This window comes from Protopterus annectens, chromosome 8.part0, assembly GCF_019279795.1.
Source record: "Protopterus annectens isolate FY-2018-M chromosome 8.part0, PAN1.0, whole genome shotgun sequence".
NCBI classification, from domain to species: Eukaryota; Metazoa; Chordata; order Ceratodontiformes; family Protopteridae; genus Protopterus; species Protopterus annectens.
In genome coordinates, this window is record NC_056741.1 from 883,586,534 (window position 1) to 883,610,591 (window position 24,058).

The following is a 24,058-nucleotide window of genomic DNA, read 5'->3' on the forward strand; positions in this document are numbered from 1 at the left end:
AATCCATCTGGCCCAGGTGATTTATTAGGTTTAAGACTATTAATAGCCACAATCATTTCTTGCATTGAAATTTCTCAATCTAGAAGTTTATTTTGATTCTCAGTCAGTTTAGGGAAGGTTAAATTGTTAAAAAAAAAACCTGTAACTCTTCTTTATTAGGAGAATTTTCAGTAAGACCGTACAGCTGAGAGTATAAGTATTCAAATAATCTAATAATCTCAGTAGTATTCTGATAACCCTTCCCCTGATAGGAAATTTCAGATATAAAGGGAGATGATCTATTCAAGTTTACCACTCTGGCCAGAAATTTAGAGGGGAATTGAGCCAGATCCGAGTAATTTGCCAAGGATTTAATCTCATGGAAGTTAAGGTTCTCCGCTTGCAAAGATAAAAGTTCCTTTTGTAACAGAATCATTTGTTTCTCTAAATCAGGAGAGTGTTTTTGCTGAATTTTGGTTTCTATCTTATGGAGTTTAGAGGTTATATCTAATTCCTTTTTGTTGAATAGTTTCTTATAGTATGAGGCTTTATTTATAAGAAAACCTCTGATCATAGCCTTGGTTGCAGCCCAAGAGCAGTCTAAAGGAGTCTGCATGGAGCTACTGGATTGGAGAAATTGGTCAAGATAAGACTCAACTTGTGAGAGAATTTCTTCCTTCTTAAGAAGTTTAGGGTTTACATGCCACCAAATAGCTATGTTCTTTGAGGATCTTGTATCCTGCCATTGAATAGAGAGAGAAATCCTTGAGTGATCGGAAAGGCTTCTAGGGTTATTGGCAAAATAAATATCCAGGTTATTGAATATCAAGGAAATCAGGAAAAAGTCCAGCCTAGACCAGCTTTTAGCGCAATTAGAGAAAAAGGTGAATTTGTTCTTTTTATGAGTGGCGTTAAGAAAGATATAGGGATTGAATAGATTAAAATCATCCTTCAGTTCTGATAAGGACAGGGTTGCAGAAAAATTGAATTTAGCCTTAGTATTTGTCCCATCATTTTAATGCAAGTAAGTTATAGATCTGCATAATAAAATTTTGTTGACCTGAACATTGGGAATATATATTAATAATTAAAATAGGTTTGTCAAGGAAAGAGCAAGTTGTAACAAAATAACACCACCTACCATCAGTATCCGAGTCAGACTTTACTATGTCATACATAAATTTATTTTTAATTATAATAGCAACACCTGCGCTGTTAGATTTAACCCCGGAAGCTATGATCTTCTTAACCCAAGGTCTCCCCCTGTCATGGTCCCATTGGTGATTAAGGAGATGCATTTCCTGAACAAAAACAATATTAGATGTGGATTTAAGAGTCAGATGCATAAAGAGTTTTTTTTTATTGGATGCTTGTAACCCTTTGATGTTCCATGATTCTATATCCAACATTTACATGCAAACATAAGTAGATTAAGAGAAATATGAAAGATGGAGAATATACAACTATCTATCGTTCTTAGAAAATGAAACAAAAAGGTTTGGGCAAGTATAAAAATCCCTTCCTGCTTTAATCCCGTGCCTAACCACCACCCCCTAAGCCTGGAAGGGGCTGGGATATTAAATAATACCGCGAGATATAACAGCCTATTACAGCAATTCTTTGGTCTCACCCAAAGGGAGAGACTGTTAAATCCCAGAATGTTACTCCTATAACACCAGAGTCTAAAATGCATAACAATCCCAAGCAGTTCTAAGTACACTCATAACTCAGCTATATTATTGTTCAGAACATAAGATTAAACAACAATAAGTGTGACAGTTAGCATAAAACAAGGGGGTTATTAAACCAACCTTAAATGGTATTTAGCTTAATGTTGCAATCTTTGTAAAAATCCTGTTGTTATTTAACTGCCACCAGAATCTAATGGGGAGAAGCAGCTATCCCCTTAATGTATCAAATAAACCTTATGAGACAGGGATAGTATTTAAATAAATACTATAGTCCTAGATCATTGAAATAAAAGAAAAATAGCATATAGCTACAGGTTTAACTACACTCCTGTGATAATAAAAATCCATTTGTGTGACTCGATTGATATTTCCTGAAAACAGAGGGGGTACATAGGCAGCTTGGTCATAACAATCTATATTTTAAACCTGCGCTCTCATATCATGGCACCCTCAGCATCAACTATGCAGAATAATTACTCAAACTGTCCTGTAAGAACCATTAGTATTGCCCCATTTTGTTTTGGATTATAAATAACAAAAAAATTAGACATCAACAGACTCGAGTTGTGTGTATCCCTGAAGAATTATCAGTAGTTCCACCATTTAAGTGTGAGAAATACCCTGTGCTCCATTGGCTCTAATAGTCATTTGCCACAAAGAATGATATGATGTGTAGGTATGCGGAATTATACCCAATACTGATTAAAATATACAATACAAATTGACTAAGCAATGAGCTTAATTCCATTTGCAGGGGTCATTATGGGGAGGATTTGCATGAGCTTGATTAATCTTTAAGGTATTAATGAAAAGAGAGCAGCCAAGCATAAAAAAAAGGCTCGATGAGCTGGCTGCAAAACTTATTGCAACATATTGTTCCATCGGCTTTTCCAGTGCTTGACATTTAAGATTAGATGCTTAATTTAGTGAGCTTTTGTAATACAGAGCTAGAAGCTCTATTTTATGTTGGCAGTAATTGAAAGATACCCCCCTTAGAAATACGATACAACAAAAGCCTGATGTGAAGGAATAGCTGACATACCACTCGTAGAGCACTACATGCATGAATTGTGCCCTTCTTATTATCAACATCATCTATCCAAAACAGATTACCAGTCAGCTAATATTTGAGTTACATCAGTAAACCCCGCTGATTGCCTCTGGACAAGGCAGAGCTCCTCTAAGGTGTGGAGCCTTAAAACATGAATACATCTGTTCCATATTAACCAAGGTTTAAACAAAACTGTACTACCACTTTAAGAGTCCAATGGATTCATGGGAAAGGCAGGGGTCAAAGTTCCTCTGGCTACCAAACAACATGGTGGAGATTTAGATTTGTAACTGCATTCCTAAGGATCCCACGAGGAAACAGGACTACAAAACGGCCGCTCAAAGCGCTGAGATGACTCCAATTCTGCACTGCAGGAAAGCAAACCAGAAGCAAGACAAACTGTTCCTTTTTAAAGCTAGCGATCAGGCATCACTCTAGGTTTTAGGTAAGTTAATGCTTTTGTACAGCTGGTTCCGGACATTCTTTAAATGCTTGGAGGAAGATCACAGTTGCTTCTTTACTGTTTTGAGCAGAAAGTTTGGACCCTAGGTGATAAAAAAATCAGAGTATTGGGATATCTCATCTGAAATCTTATTTGCTTCTTAATTAAGTAAGCGCAGAAAGGAGCAAGCTTTTGTCATTCCATCTTAATCAGAGAAGGGAGATCAGATGAGAGAGATATTTTAGACCTATTCCATTCTATAAACTTTTTGTTTCGAGCCGCTATTAATAGTTTATTTACATGCTGATAGTTAAGTAGCTTCACATAAACGGATCTCGGCTTGGTTTTATCATATGGTGGTCTTAGGGTTCTATGCGCATGTTCAATTATTATCTGGTCAGAGAGAGGTGATTTATCCAGGAATATAGCAAATATTGCAGATATGTTTTCAAGCAATGTGAGTTGGTCTATATGTTCCGGTATGCCTCTTAGGATAATGTTATTGCGCCTGGTCTAATAATTTCTGCTGCATGTCCAGAATATTTAAAGCATTAGTTTTTTGTTCTTTCTGTAGTTGTTCAATTTTGATCTTGTTGTCAAACACCTTTGCTTCTGTTTTGTCAATTCTTGTGAGTATTCTGTCTATGGATTCACTGAAAGTTTTAAGTTGCTGAGAGAAGCTTTGAATTGCTGTTTGGATAGGCTGCAAGGCCAGTTTTAAGTCCTCCATGCTGGAAGGGTCAGTTTTCACTTTAGCAGGTGGTTTTGTAGTTTCCTGTTGCTTGGCAGTTCTAGCCCTTTTAGGAATTACATCTTTCTCTGGAGATGATATAGCAGAGAATTTAGCTTAGTTGCTGTGAGTTTCCATGGAATCAGATTCCTGTGACATATCAAGATTTTCCTTTTTTATTTTTTCTCCTTTTATCTCTCTTATTTTCAGGTGAGTGTAGGCCCAAGAGCCCCAGGCCACATGGACAGCAGGCAGCAGGGAGGTAAGGAACAAAAGATCAGAGTCAATCCTTCAGATAAGGTCTTCTGTTTCCAAAACCGGATGCAGAAATTTACATCAGGTAAGTTCCTTAGTACTGAAAAAAGGTTATTAATCGCTGATTTTACTTCTCTCCCAAGGGATAAGGTTGTTGTATTATTGAGAGTAGCAGAGCTATAGAGTTACACTGCTTATAGGATGGCAGCCATCTTGATCTCCATCACCTTATTACCCTTCTGAAGTCCATCAACAGATATACCAAAGGGATTCTTATGCATATCCGATATAAATCCATCCACTTCATCTTTGCCCCCTTCACACACAAATATCAAATCATCAATAAAATGAAAATAAAAATCAACATGTTTCTTCATAAAATCTAAATTAAATAAAAACTTTGTTTAAAAAAAAAAGACATAAAAAGGTTTGCATACATGGGGGCAAATGCCGCCCCATTGCAATACCCTGTTTCTGTCTATACATTATGTCATTAAAATAAAAATAATTATTTTTTAAACAAAAATCTACCATGTTTATCACAAAACAAGAAAAGGAGCTATCTCCCAGAAAAAAATATACTGCAGCTAAACCATCTTCATGTTTAATGGAAGTGTACAGTCTTTTAACATCAACCACTAACCAATACTTATCCCTGTTCCAAACTATAGGGGAAATTCTGCGTAAAAAATCAAAATTATCCTGTATATAAACCAGGGATTTCAATACAAATGGCAATAATATTTTATGTAACACTAAACCAATGTTGTGTAAAAAATATTTACAAGCAGAAATAATAGGTCTGCCAGGTGGTTTAACCATATTCTTATGTACCTTAGGTAGACAAAAGAAAACAGCTACTTCACTATTCCGATTAAATAATCGATCTCTGACATCCTTCTCAGTGAAGTAGCCTAACCTTATACTCCTGTCTAACATTTTTTCAAATTCAATTACTGCTTGTTCATATTTATTCCTTACACCTTTCATATACATCAACATTTTGTAAATGGTCTATACACATTTCGTAGTATTGTAGTGTATTCATAACTACTATTTTATTCCCTTAGTCCGAGGGTTTTATTATTATATCTTTTCTATTTCCCAATATCTTTAGTGCCTGCCATTCTTTCAAAGTCAAATTGTAAGATACCTCATGCTTATTGGTCAATACATTATCACAAATATTTTCACCCCCAAACTCTAACATAGAACCAAACTGTGCAATACGTTGGTTAACAAAAGGAGGCATAAACTTATTGAATGTTGGCATATTTGATATATCAATCCCACAATAAGCATTAGGAGGCATACTTTCATTGTCATCATTTATATATGACCCCCCATTTTCTTCATTACATGAAAAAAAACTATCATCAGATTCATTGGATACAGAACAATTAAATTCTACATTTTACTTTCTAAAATCATTTGAAGAATGATATTTTAAATGTATTTTCCTTAAAAATCTAAATATTTCCTGCTTCACTATGTGTCCTCTAGGTAACACAGTCAGAACAAACTTCAACCCTAAATTCAGCACAGATATTTGTTCTGGTGTTAAATCACATTGAGACAAATTTAATACCAAACCCGGTTCAGTACATACCTTATCGCCTGAACCTTTTGTTATAATATTGTCCGTTTTTTTTGTCCCAGTTGAAAATCTGCCTTGTAACCCCTCTCCGGGTTACCGGCATATGTCCCAAAGTTCCTGTTACGTTTCTACCCCTTGCGATGCTGCTGCTGGTATTGTTGTGGTCCTTCCTGATTCCAAAACATCTGCACATGTTCCTCCAGTCATTGCAGTTGAGGCAACTCAGGAAATTCTTCGCTCATATCCGATTCAAAGCGGCTCTCATCTCCAGATGAAACAAACGAGGAAGAAGCTGCATTTTTGAATCTTACATGCTGACGTTTACGGTTTCCAGTTCTCCGATTGGTTGCATTTGAGAAGGCAAGCCCTGCCTCATATTCATTAATGTCTCTCATTAGTTTTGACTTTTTTTGCTCAATGAGTTCAACTTCTAATGAGAGTAATTTCTTATTAGTCTTTTCTAGAAAGGCACTGATATTATGTGTATTCATGGAGCTACTAATTGTCTGAGATAAAGTCGCCAGCTCCTGTTTCAATTTCCTATGTTTTAGTTGATCTATCTCTAGTAGGATGTGTAACCATTCAATTACACATCTGTGTGAAGCCTTGAACCAACGTTCTTTATATTGTTTATCCACAGAACAATTTAAGTCAAAAGGGGTACTTCGATTTTTAACAAATTTAAGTCCCTTAGGTGTGATGTCAAGATCAATGTACCTTTGTAGCCCCAAAATATTGAAAAAAGTTCTTGTCTCTTTCTCCAGTAGCCTGATATATGTGATGTGGGTTTACTATTAAAATTTCGAACGGCACTCCGTCGACTGTGCTATAGTCGGCAACGGAAGTTCGAAAACGTCGAATGTTGAAGTAAAAAAATCAATCTAGGAACGGTTTTAACATGGGTCGAGGTAGGTGTTCAGTATTATTCTGAACTACAAACATCTCCTCTACCTCGACCGTTGTTAAAACCCATTCCTAGATTGTTTTTTTGAGTTCGCAATTATCATTTTCGAACTTCCATGTTCGACTATAGTACAGTCGATGGAGTGCCGTTCAAAATTTTAATAGTAAACCGTGATGTGATATATAAATGTATGTATTTTTTATGGTCCGATATTCCTTGAAGGTGGAAACACCGAAGCGCTAGAATAAAGAACACTATTTGCTTCACTTTGTTGTCTGATTTGTGACCATGGTCGGTGGTTGTGTTGAGTTCTACTGGGTCAGAGTTGTTCGTAAAATTTGAGGAAGAAAGGAGAGTATTTGTGTTTTGCATGAACCACCTTGTCTTCATCCACAGCTCTGGTGGCTGATGCAAAGAAGTCGACCAAGTTGAGCAGGCATGATCTACCCTTCACAAAACCAAACTGTGTAGGATCCAGAGTTTGGAGATTCCCTATACCCTTGTTTATTAGGTCCATGATGATGTGTTCCATAGCTTTGCATATCAGACTCATCAGGCTAATGGGGCAATAGTTCCCAGGGTCTGTAGTCGCTCCTCCCTTGTGTTGAGGGATGACTGTAGCAGTGCGCCATTTGATATGAACAAAGCCTGAGGTGAGGCTGTGATGGAACAGGGCACATGGGTGAGGTGCCAGTTCACTCTGTAGTTTATGTAGAATACAGCAGAGGATATTGTCAGGTCCCATAGAAGCTGTATTCTTGGCCTTCAACGGTGCTGTTTTAACCTATGCATTAGTAATACTGGGTGCCTAGCAATCCAATGGTATTGTGATTGGTCCTTTTGGGAGGGGGGGAGGGATAAAGCTGGCACTGAATCTGTCAGCCAGTATATTAGCAATATCTGTTGGCTTGGTATAGGAGGTTCCATTGTGCAGTAGCTCAGAGCAAATCTGGATATTGCCGTGGGGATTCATTATATAACTATAGAAGGCCTTGTAGTTGTCCTTACTATCTGCTGCAATTCTGTTTTCATAGCTAGCTTTAGAGGATTTGATGAGGGATATCAGCCTGTTGTTGAGGCTGATAAGGGAGTTTTTCCAGTCTTGGGACTTCACCTTATTCTGTATCAGTTTCCTCCTTCTGTTGTAGAGTTTGTTTATGGAAGGGGACCACCAGACTGGCTTCCTTTTTTTTGAGGAGAGAGTCTTGGTTCTATTGGGTATGGCGAGATCCATGCATTTGTGTACGTGTTTGTACAGTGCATTGGTGTATGATTTGGCGGTCATGCAACTATTCTCCATTTGCATGGGTGCTATGAAGTTAGCCATCTCTGTTTTTAGGAGCCCAAAGTTAGCTTTGGAGAAGTTTTTCATAGTGGTTACCTTTGTGGGGGTGGGGGGGTGGGAGGTATGTAGATTTCCAAGGTGATTAGTTTGTGGTCAGATCTAACCAGGGAGGAGTTGACTATTGGTGTAGAGCAATGGTCACCCATGTTAGTAATGACCAGGTCAAGGATGTTGCTACTTCTAGTGGGGGTAAGAACGAGCTGGTCCAGGGCACTGGAATTTATGAATTCCAGAAAACGTTGGGCAGGTGTATTGGTACATGAGTAGTTTTCCCAGTTAATTGAGGGGTAGTTGAAGTTGCCCAGTATGAGAGTGTTAGGTTGGACCCTAATATTCTCCATGGTTCTTAGGAACGTGGAGTGTGAGTCTTGGGACATAGTTTTGGACCTATAGCTGGCTACGACCTGAATCACTGCCTTACCCAATGTTAGCTGCACCTGAAGTATCTCAGATGCATTACACTGGACTACCAGTCTGGAGGTGTGCACATCCTTTATGAATATGGAAACACCACCACCTTTGGAGTTTCATTCCAAGTTCTGGGGCCGAAAGGTGTGGAATGAGTTATAGCCTGGTAGTGCAGGGGTGCTTTCTGCTGCCTTGAACCAGGTGTCTGTTACAGCATAAATGGCAATGTTGTCCATTTTAAGGAGTGCTTCGAGCTAGTGCATTTTGAGATTTAGACTTCTAGCGTTGAGCAGCATGACCTTCAGATTGCATTTGTTTGTAGCTCTTATGGTGGTAATTTGGTCTTTGGAACACCTCCTAAAAAAGGCACTATAGGGGTGGCAAGAGCCTTGTCCAGTATCTGTAAGCCCAGGGGTGACATATGCCATGTTGAGCTATGGTAGATTTGTCACAGAACTATCTATAGAACAGAAATGACTTGTTATGATTTTGAAAAATGGATGCCAAGAAATTTCTACTAAACCTGGTGGACTTCTTCTCACTAGAACCATGGATGAGGGCAAAACTGGGCATACTGTCTACCTGGAAAATGCATTTGACACAATACTTCACTTGGGTATTATACAAAAACTCCTAAATTTAGGCATAAATCCTTAAGTCACTCAATAGCTAGCCAAATGGCTCACAGATAGGAAACATGAAGTTAGGGTGAGGAAAACTACCTCTACTCTGGAGTCCTGGTACTAGTGTGGTCCCACATGGCTCAGTACTGGGACCTCTTCTATTCAGAATATATTTTACTGAAGTCAAGGCAAATGAAGGCCTTTGGCTGAACAAATTTGCTGATGACACTGAATGACCCAAAAATGTAGATATCCTCCAGGAGGTCTGACACTGACAACTGGTGCCAAAGCCATGGTTGAATACTCAGTGCAAAAAATGAACATTAGTACCCTTTAGGAAGACATCCCGACATTAGGATTTCATTCTTATTGTTCGTAAAATGCATCATGATGCAAAATCTGTAGCTCTATTAAGTTTTTCAGTGAGTTGAAGTCATAATATAAAACTGTCCCTGATTTTACAGAGCACTTGTGATGTTGTTTCTTATGCATGTCCTTTCTCTTGTAACCCATGAATTGTTGTCAGTGAATACTGCCAGACATTAGAATTCCATGCTTCTTATCATGTAAAAAATGTTCTCTAACACAACCAACCTCAGTTAGTGTAGAGGGTTACCACACACTGTTTTTTTAATCTGATTTCTGTGCAAAGGTGCAAGGATGCAAGGGTGCAAGATTTGAAATTCTCCCCTTTCTACTGTAATTTGTTTTTTGATATAAAGACTTAGGATAACATCTTAAATGCATCCATGGTAGCTAGTGGTGATGCAGATGGCTAATGCTCCAATAAAGAGTTGTGTGTGTGCCAAGCATACAAGCCTCAACCCACCCACCCAACTTTAACTTTTTCTTTTAATTTCAGGATTTAAGTTACTATGTATCCCTGATGTCTAGCAGTGGGATAAAGCTCTGGTAATGATCTGCTTGTGAATGCTGATGGCAAAGAGCTTGAGTCTTTTTGAGTGACTTTAGGGCACATTATAAAGAGTATACCTACTTCCTCAATATTGCAGAATTTGCTCATTAGTCTAGGGGTATGTGGAGATATGATAGCCCCCTGCAACATACACACATGCACACAGACATACACAGACACACACACACACACACACACACACACACACACACACACACACACACACACACACACACACACACACACACACACACACACACACACACCAGTAATGGATGAAGGTAAATTTTTAGCTGTATTCATTAATGTGGCCAGCTGAGGTAACTTACATTGTATAAGTGCCTTTCTATAGTGAATTCTAGGGAGAAGAGTACGTGGCTAATTAGCATAGGCTGATCACCCAGAATAACTCATTAGCATTTGGGGAAGGCCACAGAGACAGTCTACCAATCTGTTGGACCACTTCACGGTACTAAACTGTGGTAGGATTGTCTCGGAATTGGAAAAGGTTACTGTGAGATATAAAAGCATGGCAAGGGGGTTGCATCTGCACCCAGTTTTGTTAACATCATGATGTGGTATTGGGAGAAAAGTCATGTATTTAATAGTACCTTTTTTAGATTCCCAGGTGACATCTTTATTTTACATTGTAATATAATGGAATATTTTGATATCTTTTTTCAATATATTAATGATGCTATGAACTTTTTGAAATTCAGGTGTGAAAATAAAATTTTAGTTGTGCTAATTACTTGGATGTTCTTGACAAGAAAACATCTGGTGATTAAAAAGTATTAATCTAACATTTTAGAAAACAATATTTTCCAACAGCTACTTGCATTTTTCTAGCTGCTACCCACAATGCCAAAAAGGAACTCATTTAAGGGCCAAACAGTGAGGCACTCTAGACTGGTTTCCAGAGATGATGTGTTCACTGAGGAACTGTTTAAGTTGAAGTCTTTATTTTTAAAATGGTTAGCCTACAGTTTTTTGATCACCACTGGGCATGAAGTTATGGTTTAAAGAACTACTGTAGTCAAATCTATTTGAACAGGCCCATGAATCAATACAACCTTTTCGGGTGGAAAAATCGGACCACAAAAGGTTTTCTAACAGTATTGTTTTGCCATTCAACTACAAAGTTTAAAGAGGACCATAACAAAGAACTGGATGTTTATTTTAGGGAAACCTGAGTGTGCACTTGGGACAAGACTTTATGAGCATATTTATGCTATCAAGAAGAAAGATTGTTGGGGGGGGGGGCATGGCCAAGATGCACTCAGAGTAACAGCACTTCTCTTCAGCTCTGTCTATTCCAATTTTCTCTGATAGGATTTTTAAAATATATCTATCAGAAATCTGGATATTTTTTATAAAAGGATACTTTATACCTTATACAATGATAGTATAAAAAATCTTTTTGATTATTTTATTTTTTCCTGTCAAAAAACATCAGAGATCTTCTGAACTACTCCAGTCAACAAGATGAGCTCCAACAAATCTTCTCACCAGGATACAAATTTCAAAAAGGAATTACAATCTTTGTTACTTAACATTCAAGAACTAACTAATAAAATAGATAAAAATGGACCTGAAATTGAATAGTTTTAAGGAGAGCTGTACTAAACAAATGAACATTATACATGAAGATTTAAAACAACAGAAAGAACAGATTTCAGGTATGGAACCAGCCCTAAATAATATGGATTCTAGGTTCCAGGAAGGTGAGCATAATATTGAATTCCTTTTAAAGCAAAATACTCACCTTTTGTCTAAAATAGATGATCTAGAAAATAGGTCACGTCGTAATAATATCAGAATCTTTGGCTTGCCAGAAAAAAAATAGAAGGAGATAGTATGGAAAAGTTCTTGTCTACATGGATACCTGAAATACTAGAATTACCTGAGGCTCTTTCATATGGCATTGAAAGAGCACACAGATCTTTGGTTTCATCAACAAATAAAAAAAGTAATTCTGCAAGATCTGTTATTGTAAAATTCCTTTACTCACATGATAAGGAAATTGTCTTAAAGACAGCATGGGCAAAATCTCCAATTAAAATAAAATATAATTTAGTTCATTTTGATAATGACTATTCTCCTGTGGTAATTGCAAAAAGAAAAGTTTTCCTACCTTTGATAAGAGAACTTAAAAAAATCAAATAAAATCTCACCTGTTGTTTCCTGCAAGGCTTAAAACATTTTACCAGGATACATCTAAATCATTTGAAGATCTGGACAGTGCTCTGATTTTTGTTAAATCTAGCAAACTTTTGGACAAAATAGAAGAAATGGATTGGGCAAATGCTAACTTGAAGAGATTAGCCAAAAATGAAACTTGGAAAACCCATGAGCACAAGAAGAAGCTAAGAAAATAAAAAAAAACTGCTCTTATATGCTTCTATTCACAATGGAAATCCAGTTTGTTTGTTCTAAACATACTAATGACCCATAAGGTCAGGGAAATTGATAACTGGAACAAAAGGTAAGATTTTACCACTCTTTATTATACTTTTTAATGATAGTCTTTACTGTTTTTATTTTGATGCTTATTATGCAAATATTTAGGGTGGCCACGGTGGTGCAGCAGTTAGCATTGCCACCTTACAGCAAGAGGTTCTCCGGTTCGATCCTCGGCTGAGGTGCCTTCTGTGCGGAGTCTGCATGTCCTCCCTGTAATCTCGTGGGTTTCCTCTGGGTGCTCCAGTTTCCTCCCACATCCCAAAGACATGCTGTAGGTGGATTGGACACACTAAAAATTTGCCCTAGGCGTGAGTGTATGTGTGTGTGTGCCTTCTGTGGAAGGTTGGGCACCAGGCTGGCAATTCAGCACCATAAAACTCCACTGCCAATCATGAGTGGATGGTGATCTGCTGTGGTGAACCCTAACCAGGAAAAGAAGAAGAAGAATTATACAAATATTTAGTTGTTTCTTATTTTTGATAGGTATGGGTTACTGTTTAAATTGAGTTATTATTGTAGTCTGTTTGTTGCCATTTGTATTGAAGTACAGTTATATCTATAGGTTGCTACTTTGGATAAATATCTTCTTTAATAAAATGTCTCAATGATTTAGTGCTTATATTTAGTTTAGTATTGTATTGACAGAGACAGTTTATATTTTCTTCAGAAGTTTCTATAGACATGATTTTAGTGCATATATATATATATATATATATATATATATATATATATATATATATAAGGTTATTTTTGCATATGCTTTCTCTTATTGGCGTCTGGAGCTATTTTTAACATAAATTTTGCTGTTGGTAGTGTCCGGAGCTAATATAAAACATGATATGTGGATAAAGAGGATGTCCTGATTGAATTAGTGTTATGGGGTTACTGTTGGTAATGTCCAGGAATGTGGTGGGCTCAAAAGTTGCTGTTGGAATTGTACGGAGTTGTTTGGTCATATGGGGTTGACGCTGCTGCTGTTGTTTTCCTCTACTTTTTGAATGTTTGCTTTTTCCTTTTTTTTATTTAATTCTGGTTTTGTGTCTTTTGCTGGTGTGTTGTGGTGTTGTTCTGTTTCTCTGTTGTTGAAACTGAGGTGTTTTGTGTTTCACAGTGTTGGCCTATGGTTAGAAAGGTGGTTGAAAATTTGAAAGTCTACAGTTATTCAGCTTCAGCTCGAGACCTATTTCACAATCGGTCTCTTAATATAGACATTCTCGCTTGACTTACTTCTAGATTGTTGCCATGGAAACCATAAATCCCTATACTGGAAATAAAGTGTCAGAGGCATCAGAACACTCAAACGCTTTAAAGGGAAGAAAAAAAGAGAAAAAAACAATGGAGATGAGACATTGTTGCTATTAATGGATGATGGGATATATTTACTTATACTTATTACTTATATGCAAACAAATTGTGTTTAATAATTATAACCTGTAATTAATTTCATAGGTTCATAGGTTCATAGGTAGGTACTAGGCTATCGGCCCAAGGGCCTAGATAAGCCTAGTCAGCAAGGTTCCATAGCTTATACCACCCAAGAAATTTATTGGTTACTTGTGTATTATTGTACCACGTTTGGAAGGAACTGCATAAGCGGCATGCTTTTTGACTTTTCTATGGCAGAGAGCTATCATCAGCCTGTTTTAGATACTGGTATTAGTTACTGAAGTCAGTAATTCTTAAGAAAATTGATGTTACTTCATACTGAAGTGCATAAGGTTGTGATTGTTTAATATTTGGGCAGAATAAGTGGTGCTTTTCCATTGGACCCCTACTGCTTCATGTTGGTCTGCTTTTTGGAACATGTGCATAATATGACTTTACTTCTCAACTCAAAAAATAGGATTAAGGTTCAGAGCTAAAATGTGACACAAAACTATAAATAACTTGGCTATACATATATTGAAACAACTCAGCTTTGGGTACAGCTGCGGATTCCGAAATTAGAGCAGAGTTATTTACATATTTGTATGTAACTAAAGAAGTGGGAACACGGGAGAGTGTAAGGCAATTTAAATGCATTAGAATTTTGTAAACTCTATAGCTCTAAAAGAGTTTACTTTATAATCTTGGGGAGAGTAGCGCTGCTGTGTCACATATTTATAAAAAAAAAAAAATAGAATGCTTAAATTGGAAGGGGTGGATTGGCGGCAGGGGTCTGGCCAGGGTTTTCAGAGTTGTTCTCCCTTTTTCAGAATGCTGCAGATCACCGTAGGTGACTCAGCCATGCCTGCTTTTTCATGATCCATGTGGTATGCACAGAGGTGGAGGTGCAGCACAGACGTATGGAGGGTATATAGTAAAAGGCGTTTGGATGCATTTCTTGCTTGGGCATTTGAGGACATTTGTAGCGCTTCATATGTGTGGGTCATGGCTCTATAGAATAACTGTACACGGGAAAAGTACTTTGCTTCACAGACTGTGTGATAGCCTTAAATGTGACGGAGGCAGGTCTGGACAGCGCAATGACTTTTTTGCTCCTTTTCTGATCAACGGAGGGGCTGTGGAGTCCATGTGCAGGAGGTCTTTTTGTACTGGCACAGTTCTGTTTTGAGGAATGCACTCCCCTGCTTCCCAGGTTGGTGTTTTCCATTCTAATGGACTTTATTGTTGAAGAATAGTGGTGAGTGTCTTAGCAGCTCTACAGTTTAACGGATTGCCACATCCTGTTCTCCTTTCTGTAACATTCTAAATTGCTTGCCTGCAGTATGTCTCCAATCATTTCAATGGGGTTGTGTGGGTTTCTTGACTGACTCACAGGAAAGACTAGATAATGGCATGCTTCAGAATGTTTGCGGTGCTTTTCAGCTGGAAAAGTCCAGATGCTTTTTTCAGTTTTTGTGCTGCCTCTTAGTTTTGACTCCCTGCCATCTGGAAGACATTTCATTGTTTACACAGATGGAGCCGCTGAGTGGTGGGTGTTTAACGGAGGGGTACCGAAAGGTATAGTATCATTCAGACTTCTTTACATAGGTTGGTGGTAGTTCTTACTTTGAAAATGTTACAAATAATGTTGCAGTCTGATCATTTGAAAAATATAATATGTGCAGAAATTCTTATGGTCCCAGAAAAATATCAGTTTAATGACACACTCTTGCCTAGACAGTTTCAGTATTTTTTGTTGACAAATGAATGGATTTGAAATGAGATGCTTCTGAACTAGGAATTGTGGGTGCGATGATACGTAAGTGCCAATTATTGTGACTGGTTTGCATACATATTTAATTATCTGTTTAATTATTTTAATAAGCAGCAGAATAATACTTTCTCACAGCAACTTAATAGGTTTGATAACATTACTAGGGTTTGGATGAGCATAGTTAATTAGAATGATGATGATTACTAAAATAAATAAAGAAAAGAATAAGCACATTGAATTGGTTTGAAATGGTATAAGCAACACTGTCAATAAAATATTTATGTTATAGATGAAAACTAATTTATTCCTTATATTTTGAGCAATCAATTAGAAATAATTTTTATTAACACCTCACTTATTATTACAAAATCTTTATTAATACATAAATACAATTAAAGTAAATAAAGTTATTACAAATGAGAATAATCCATACCTTCACTAGTAGATCATTAATTATAACTTCTTTTATTTCTTTAGAATATCATATTAAGAAAATATGAGAGTTTTAGAATATTAATTTACTTGCTTTTATGATTTAGTTATATATAATGTATCAATTCCTTACTTATATCTTCTTCTTTCAGCTGCTCCCATTAGGGGTCGCCACAGTGAATCATCTGTTTCCATTTCTTCCTGTCCTCTGCACTTGCTCTGTCACACCAACCACCCGCATGTCCTCTCTCACTACATCCATAAACCTTATCTTAGGCCTTCCTCTTTTCCTGTTACCTGGCAGCTTCATCCTTAGCATCTTTTTTCCAATATACTCTGCATCCCTCCTCAGCACATGTCCAAACCAATGTAATCTTGCCTCTCTGGCTTTGTCTCCAAACCTTCCAACCTGGGCTGACCCTCTAATATACTCATTCCTAATCTTGTCCATCCTCATCACACCCAGTGCAAATCTTAACATCTTCAACTCTGCCACGTCAAACTCTGACCTTTTTGTCAATGCCACTGTCTGCAACCCATATAACATAGCTGGTCTCACTACCCTCTTGTAGACCTTCCCTTTCACTGTTACGGGTACTCATCTGTCACAAATTACTCCTGACACTCTTCTCCACCCACTCCATCCTGCCTGTACTTCACCTCTCCTCCACACTCACCGTTAATCTGAACTGTTGATCCCAAGTATTTAAACTCATCCACCTTCACCACCTCTACTTCCGGCATCCTCACCATTCCTCTATCCTCCCTCTCATTCACACACATATATTCTGTCTTAGTCCTGCTGACCTTCATTCCTCTTCTCTCTAGAGCATATATCCACCTCTCCAGGGTCTCCTCCACCTGTTCCCTACTCTCACTACAGATCACAATGTCATCTGCAAACATCATAGTCCACGGGGACTCTTGTCTGATCTCGTCTGTCAACCATATTTCATGCTGTGACTGATCAATTTAATCCCTCTGTAGCACCATCTAGCCACAGACCTCTCCAACAGCTTTCTCATCTCCACATCCTTCCTCTTCTTCTTCTTCCTTGCTCTTCTTGCATCTAATCGACTGCACTTCATGATTCACTATCATCAATCTCTCCTTCTCTCATTTCTCTCTCCTCTCATTCTTCCTTCATCCTCCTCATCTCCTCCAACTGCTCAACACCTACCTACACTCTGTCCTTGCTTTCCTCATTTCCTTATCACCCTTTTACCTGCTGCACATCTTCTCTCTGTCTAGCTCTCTGGTCCTTTTCTCTCCTTTTCCTTTCTCCTAGTTTCCAACCTTTCATACAACTCTTCATACGCCTTATCCGTAGCCTTTGCTACCTCTCTCTTTGCCATGCACCTCATCTCCTTATACACTTGTCTACTTTCTTCATCTGACAATCCCACTTCTTCTTTGCCAACCTCTTTCTCAGTATACTCTCCTATACTTCTTCATTCCATGACCAGGTCTCCTTGTCCTCCTTCTTTCCAGATGTCACACCAAGTACCTTTCTAGCCATTTCTCTTACTAGCTCTGCTGTAGTTACCCAGCTGTTCGGTAACTCTTCACTGCCACCCAGTGCCTGTCCTAACTCTTCCCTGAACATCACCTCACAATTACCCTTTTTCAATTTCCACCTTGGTGCTGCTCTCACACTCATTCTCCTCTTCTTGATTACCAATGTCATCCTATGAACCACCATCATATGCTGCCTAACTACACTTTCCTCTGCCACCACTTTACAGTCTCCAATTTCTTTCAGACTAGCCCTTCTACATAAGATATAATCCACATGTGTGCATCTTCCTCCACTCTTGTATGCTAGCATATGCTCATCCCTCTTGTTAAAATATGTATTCATCACAGCCATGTCCATCCTTTTTGCAAAATCCACAACCATCTGACCTTCTGCATTCCTTTGCTTAACACCATACCTACCCATCACTTCCTCATCCCCTCTGTTCCCTTCACCAACATGCCCATTGAAATCTGCTCCAATCACCAGTCTCTCAACCTTGGGTACAGTCATCACCACTTCATCCAACTCACTCCAAAATTCCTTACTTATATATGAAAAGATATTATTTATAAATTGCTTTACTATTTTTATTTGCAATCATATCAACTATATGTTATGGTTATTTGTCTTCAATATCTTGATTCATAGTGAGACTAATAGAACTTAAATTCACTTCTAGGATAGTCAGTGTTATTTTTTCATGAATAAATAGCAACTACATAATAGAATAATGAAGATTGATATATGTATAAAATCTTTTTGAAGTTAGAAGTTTTCTTCACTTAAAGGTTATTGAAACATGAGGATTAATTTATGTTGATAGGAATTAATTAATACTACTAAACTACAAAGTGATTCTATTTAAATACTGTATCATATTTGCCTTTTGCATAATGATTTTATTAATTTAAAATTATTAGATATTTTGATTTTCTATAGAAGTTAAGACTGATTTGCCATGATCGGGAAATTTTCTCTTAGACAGATGCTGATCAGAGGTTGTTACTTGACAAGGGGTTAATCTGAGTGATTATATGTCACTTGGATTAGGAGTATTTTACTCCAGGAAGGTTATGGGTGAGTTTTGATGTTACTAGTTTATGTTATAAAAGTTTGTTACAGTTTATTTTGACATTCTTCACAACACAAAGTAATACTATAGTAATACACTCATATTTTTCATATCTATTACTATGTAATCAATCTAAACTTTTTCTTCATATTCCTTTAATATTTAACTATTTGATATGTTTTTGGTCAAACTACACTCTTTTCACAAATTTTACTTCTTATGACGTCATTAAAGAGTATTTCTATTAATGTTAATGGATTAAATAATTCAAATAAGAGGGAAGTTTATTCAAATATCTTAAATTACACAAATCCCAATTAATTTTCTTACAAGAAACTCATTTGAAATCAAATCAGAAGATATGTTTAGACTAGATATTAAATCTTATTCAACATTAATTAGTTCAGAACATCTTCAGAAGAAAAGAGGGGTAGCAATTATGTGGAATAATACTTTACCTTGCCCAAAGATTAACAATACATATAAAGATAATAAAGGAATGTTTTGTCTTGTCACAGTTGAATTTAATAAGAAAATTTATACTTTTAGTGAATTTATATCGGATACCAAGAATAGGTATCAATACAGTAAAACAACATCTGGATCTCATAGTACAGCATTCCAAGGGGTCCTTAATAATAGCGGGGGATTTTAATTACATTTTGAATAATAAAGAATCAACATCTTTAAATAAAAGAAGGATTACAGCTTCAGCCAAATCATTAAAAGATTTTCTAGAATCATATCATCTGAAAGATATGTATTCATTTGCAGATTATGATTCTTTAAACTATACTTTTTTCTCTCATAGACATAACACCTATTCAAAAATCTTATTTTCTAATGACTTATTAGGCTCTCTGGTCAACACCAAGGTTATTTCTTGCCCAATATCAGACCATAATTCAATAATATTTGAAATTTCAGTTAATTCAAATTACAATACACAGATAAGAATAATACCTGCTTATATCACAAAACTGAAAGATTCTGAAGAATTCTTAACTTTGGAGACACAAAATTTAATAGAACTAAATAATAATAATAACACCTCAGAAATGTTTGTGTGGGATGCCCTAAAATCTTTTTTATATGGGAGAATTATTAACTGGTATCATATAAAAAGGAAAAGTTGGGATAAACAGTTATTAGAGATTCAACTTAAATTAGATTCATTGAAACATAATCAAGAGTCAGATCTAAATAATAAAGATATGAAAATGAAATAAATTGTTTGAGTAATAAATAGATTGAAATCCTAAACCATAAAAACATTATTATATTAGAGAAATATACATTTTAAAATTTTCCACCAATCCCAAATCATTAAATTTATTAGCTAACAAAACCAAAAGATTAAATAAAATGAATCATATAAATTATTTTTTTCCTCTAAGAAGAAAAAGATGGTTTTAGACATACAAAACATTCTAGCTGAATTCAGAGAATTATTTTATTAATATTAATCAACAATCAAAAATAATAGATTCTAATCAAGAAATTAAAAAATGTATTAATAGATTTACTAAAAAAAACTAACAAATGAACAAGCTAATTCTATAATTAAACCTATTTCCTTTAAAGACATTCAAACTCAGATTAAAAATTTAAAATTAAATAAAGCCCCAGAAAATGATGGAATCATCCTAGAAATATATAAAATGTTACCAACTGATGCTATAAAATTACTTCATAAAGTATATGATTTATCCCAAAATAATAAGTTAATTCCCTCCTCTTGGAAGTATACTTTTATCTCTCCTATTCTTAAACCTAAAAAAGATCCAGTTTAGTGTTCATCCTATAGATCTATTTCTTTGCTAAATATTGATTATAAAATGCTTATGTCAATATTTTCAGACAGACTAAAAAATGTGTACCGATCTTAGTTGAAGATGACCAAACGGGATTCATAATTAATAGAAATACATATGATAACATTAAAAGAACATTAACTCTAATAAAATCAGTCAAATATTTAAATAATAATCTAACACTAATTAGTTTAGATATAAATTGTCCGTTTCATTCTGTTAATCGGAACTATTTATTCATATAATTGGAAGAAGTAAACTTTTCAAAGAGCTTTATAAATTTAATCACTCAATTATATCAGGATAGCCAATCATATATTAAAATAGGTACTAATATTTCCCCTAAAATTCTCTATTATTAAAGGAACAAAACAGGGTTGCCCCTTGTCTCCCTTATTATGTACCCTTATTATGGAACCATGGGCCAATTTGATAAGAGGTAATGAAAATATTCAAGGATTTAAATTAAATTCCAGTAAATCTTCCAAAATACAAATGTTCGCAGATGACATTCCTATTACCCTTGTTGATAATGATTCATCTATTCATGCTCTCTTTAGTAATATTGAACTTTTTCAAAAGAAATCTGGTTTATTATTCAACAATGATAAAACTCAAATCTTATTAATTGGTCATAAAAATTTGAAATACAAGCCACTTATAGTAAATATCTGGCAAAATCTGATGAACTACTTTACTTAGGTATTATAATTACAAACATAAAATATATCATTAAAATAAACTATAATAAGAGTTTATTAGCAATAGAAAATCTTATTAAAAATGGAATAAAATTCATTTCTCCATGGATGATAAACTTTTAATAATAAAAATGATTTTATTACCTAAAATTTTATATATTATACAATCCATCTCATTATCTCCTCCTAATCAGATTATTAAAAATGTAATTCCTTGATACACAATTTTTTATGGTCTCTGATTAAATCTAGGATAGCTCTATCTAATCATATGAAAAACTGGGAAAAGGGTAGTATAGCAATGCCTAATTTGAAAATCTATTCTGTTTCCTCAATGGCCAAAACTATTTACCAACTTATAGATAATACTTATATGGCAAACTGGAAAATACCATAGAAATCTTAATTAGTAATTCTACAAATAACAACAAACTTCAGAAAGTAACTATACTAAGTAACTCCTTTATTTGGGTTCTAAAAGAATATTTCTTATCTTACTCCTCTCAAAAATTTAACTCCAATTATATAATTCTTCTTCTGAAATCCTTTAGAAATTATATTTATAAATTCAATATTTATAAAGAGTGGATATATATTCTTTTTCCTATAGCTTTCACACAAGGTGTCATCTTTTCATCTGATTATAAAAAAATGCTTTCTTTTCAACAGAAAAAAAAATAATATTTTGGCTTCAATTGATGACTAAGAATGATCTGAAAACTATAAACATATTAAAAAATCAATATGAATATGATTTGTTCTCATGGTTAGATTTACAGGAAGCTAGGAAATATGTTCTAAACAAAATGAATTCTATGTCTTTAACAACAAAAAATACAATACCTAAATTATTTCAATTTATGATAATAGCTTTACAACATAATTCTACATCAATAATATTTTATCTCATTTATACAAAGCAATCAAATTTGATTTAGATGACCCTTTAGAAAGTTATTGGAACTGCTGCATCTTTCAGCTTTTCCTAGTTAGGGATCGCCACAGCGGAACTCTGGTCTGCTAATGATTGGCAGTAGATTTTTACGGACCGAGTTGCCAGCCCTGGTGCACAACCTTCATCGAAGGTACGCCCATTCATGCATGTCTCCACACAGAAGACGCCTTAGCTGAGAATCGAACAGGACAACATCTTACTGTGAGGCGACAATGCTACTGCAGCACCACCACCGCAGTTTTCTTTAATTAATAATCACCCCTACTGACTCTGACAAAATAGATATCTTATAGTCAGAAAGTGTAACCACTTCATCACTTAAATGTTTACATGGAGGTATTTGCATAGGTCTTTTATTACCCCATTTTCTTTAAGTAAATTTAATAAAAAAGATACCAATTGTTGGAGATGTAACAAAGTTGTTAATGCAGACTGGGCACACATGATGTTTGATTGTATAGAATTAAATACATTTTGGACAGATGTTAATTCCTTTTTACAAGCTATTTTTACAGATAATTTTTATCTTTCTAAATCACTAGTTATATTTAACACACCTGTTCCTAATTGTATCCGAGAATCTAATCATCCTCTGATTTGGTCAATTCTATCCATTGTCAGAAAAATCATAACAAGAAATTGGAAGTCTCATTCTTCAATAATTGAATTCAAAAATATACTTCTTGAAGTCTGTAACTTTAGAAATTTTGACCAATACTGCAAGATCTTCTAGGAATACTAATCAATCTAATATGTAGAAAAAAGTATATGATTTATTGAACTTCTTCTTCTTTCGGCTTTTCCCAGTTAGGGGTCGCCACAGTGGTTCACCTGTCGGCTCATGATTGGTAGTGGAGATTTACAGTGTCAAGTTCCAGCCCAGTGCCCGGCCTTCCACAGAAGGCACACACACACACACACACACACACACACACACACACACACACACACACACACACACACACACACACACACACACTCATGCCTAGGGCCAATTTAGAGTATCCAATCCACCTACAGCATGTCTTTGGGATGTGGGAGGAAACCGGAGCACCCGGAGGAAACCCACATGACCACAAGGAGGACATGCAGACTCCACACAGAAGGCACCCCAGCCAAGGATCAAACCAGAGAACCTCTTGCTGTGAGGAAGCAACGCTAACCGCTGCACCACCACGGCCGCCAGTATGATTTATTGAACAAGTAATGCAAGTTCTTTTATGATCTTCTTATTTTAATGCACTTGTTTATTAATATTTGATTCTTGTGGAGAATGTCATTGTCTATAGTTTAATTTTCTCATTTTGTTATGTCACTCATTTTGAAAAATGTACATATCTCTAGTTTATGTTTATTTGACAATATTTATCTCAATAAAGCTGTTTTTAAAAAAAAAGAAGAAAGATGGTACAGATGCATCGAGTAAACACATTACGGGTTACAAAAGCTTTAAGAAATTTTTATTTTTCATACTTGAAAAAGTCTCAGCTTTAGAAAGAGGTGGCTGTTGAGAAACTAGATTAGAATTCAGGGAACTATACTGGAAACTTTTGTTAGATGACTCCCATCCATCAGGAAATAATGAAATAATTTTCATCAATAGTATTTTGACTACACTAGCAGCAGAGTTGTGATTTACTAGTAATAAAGTATTTTCTTTACTGCTAATTAATCATTTTACAATCAAAAAATAAGATTTATACATTATTTAAATGCTTTTTAAATATTTTCAACAAGAGAATGGTTGTTTTTAATTGATGTCTGTTGTCATGTGACCTAACAAACTCAGGTATGTTATGAAAGACCCCCTTAATTTTTGATGGGCAATAGCATACATGCTTTAGTACATCGCAAAATATATACTATATACATACATAAATATACATATATATATATATATATATATATATATATATATATATATATAAAACATATATATATATATATATATATATATATATATATATATATATATATATATATATATATATATATATATATATATATATATATATAGAATAT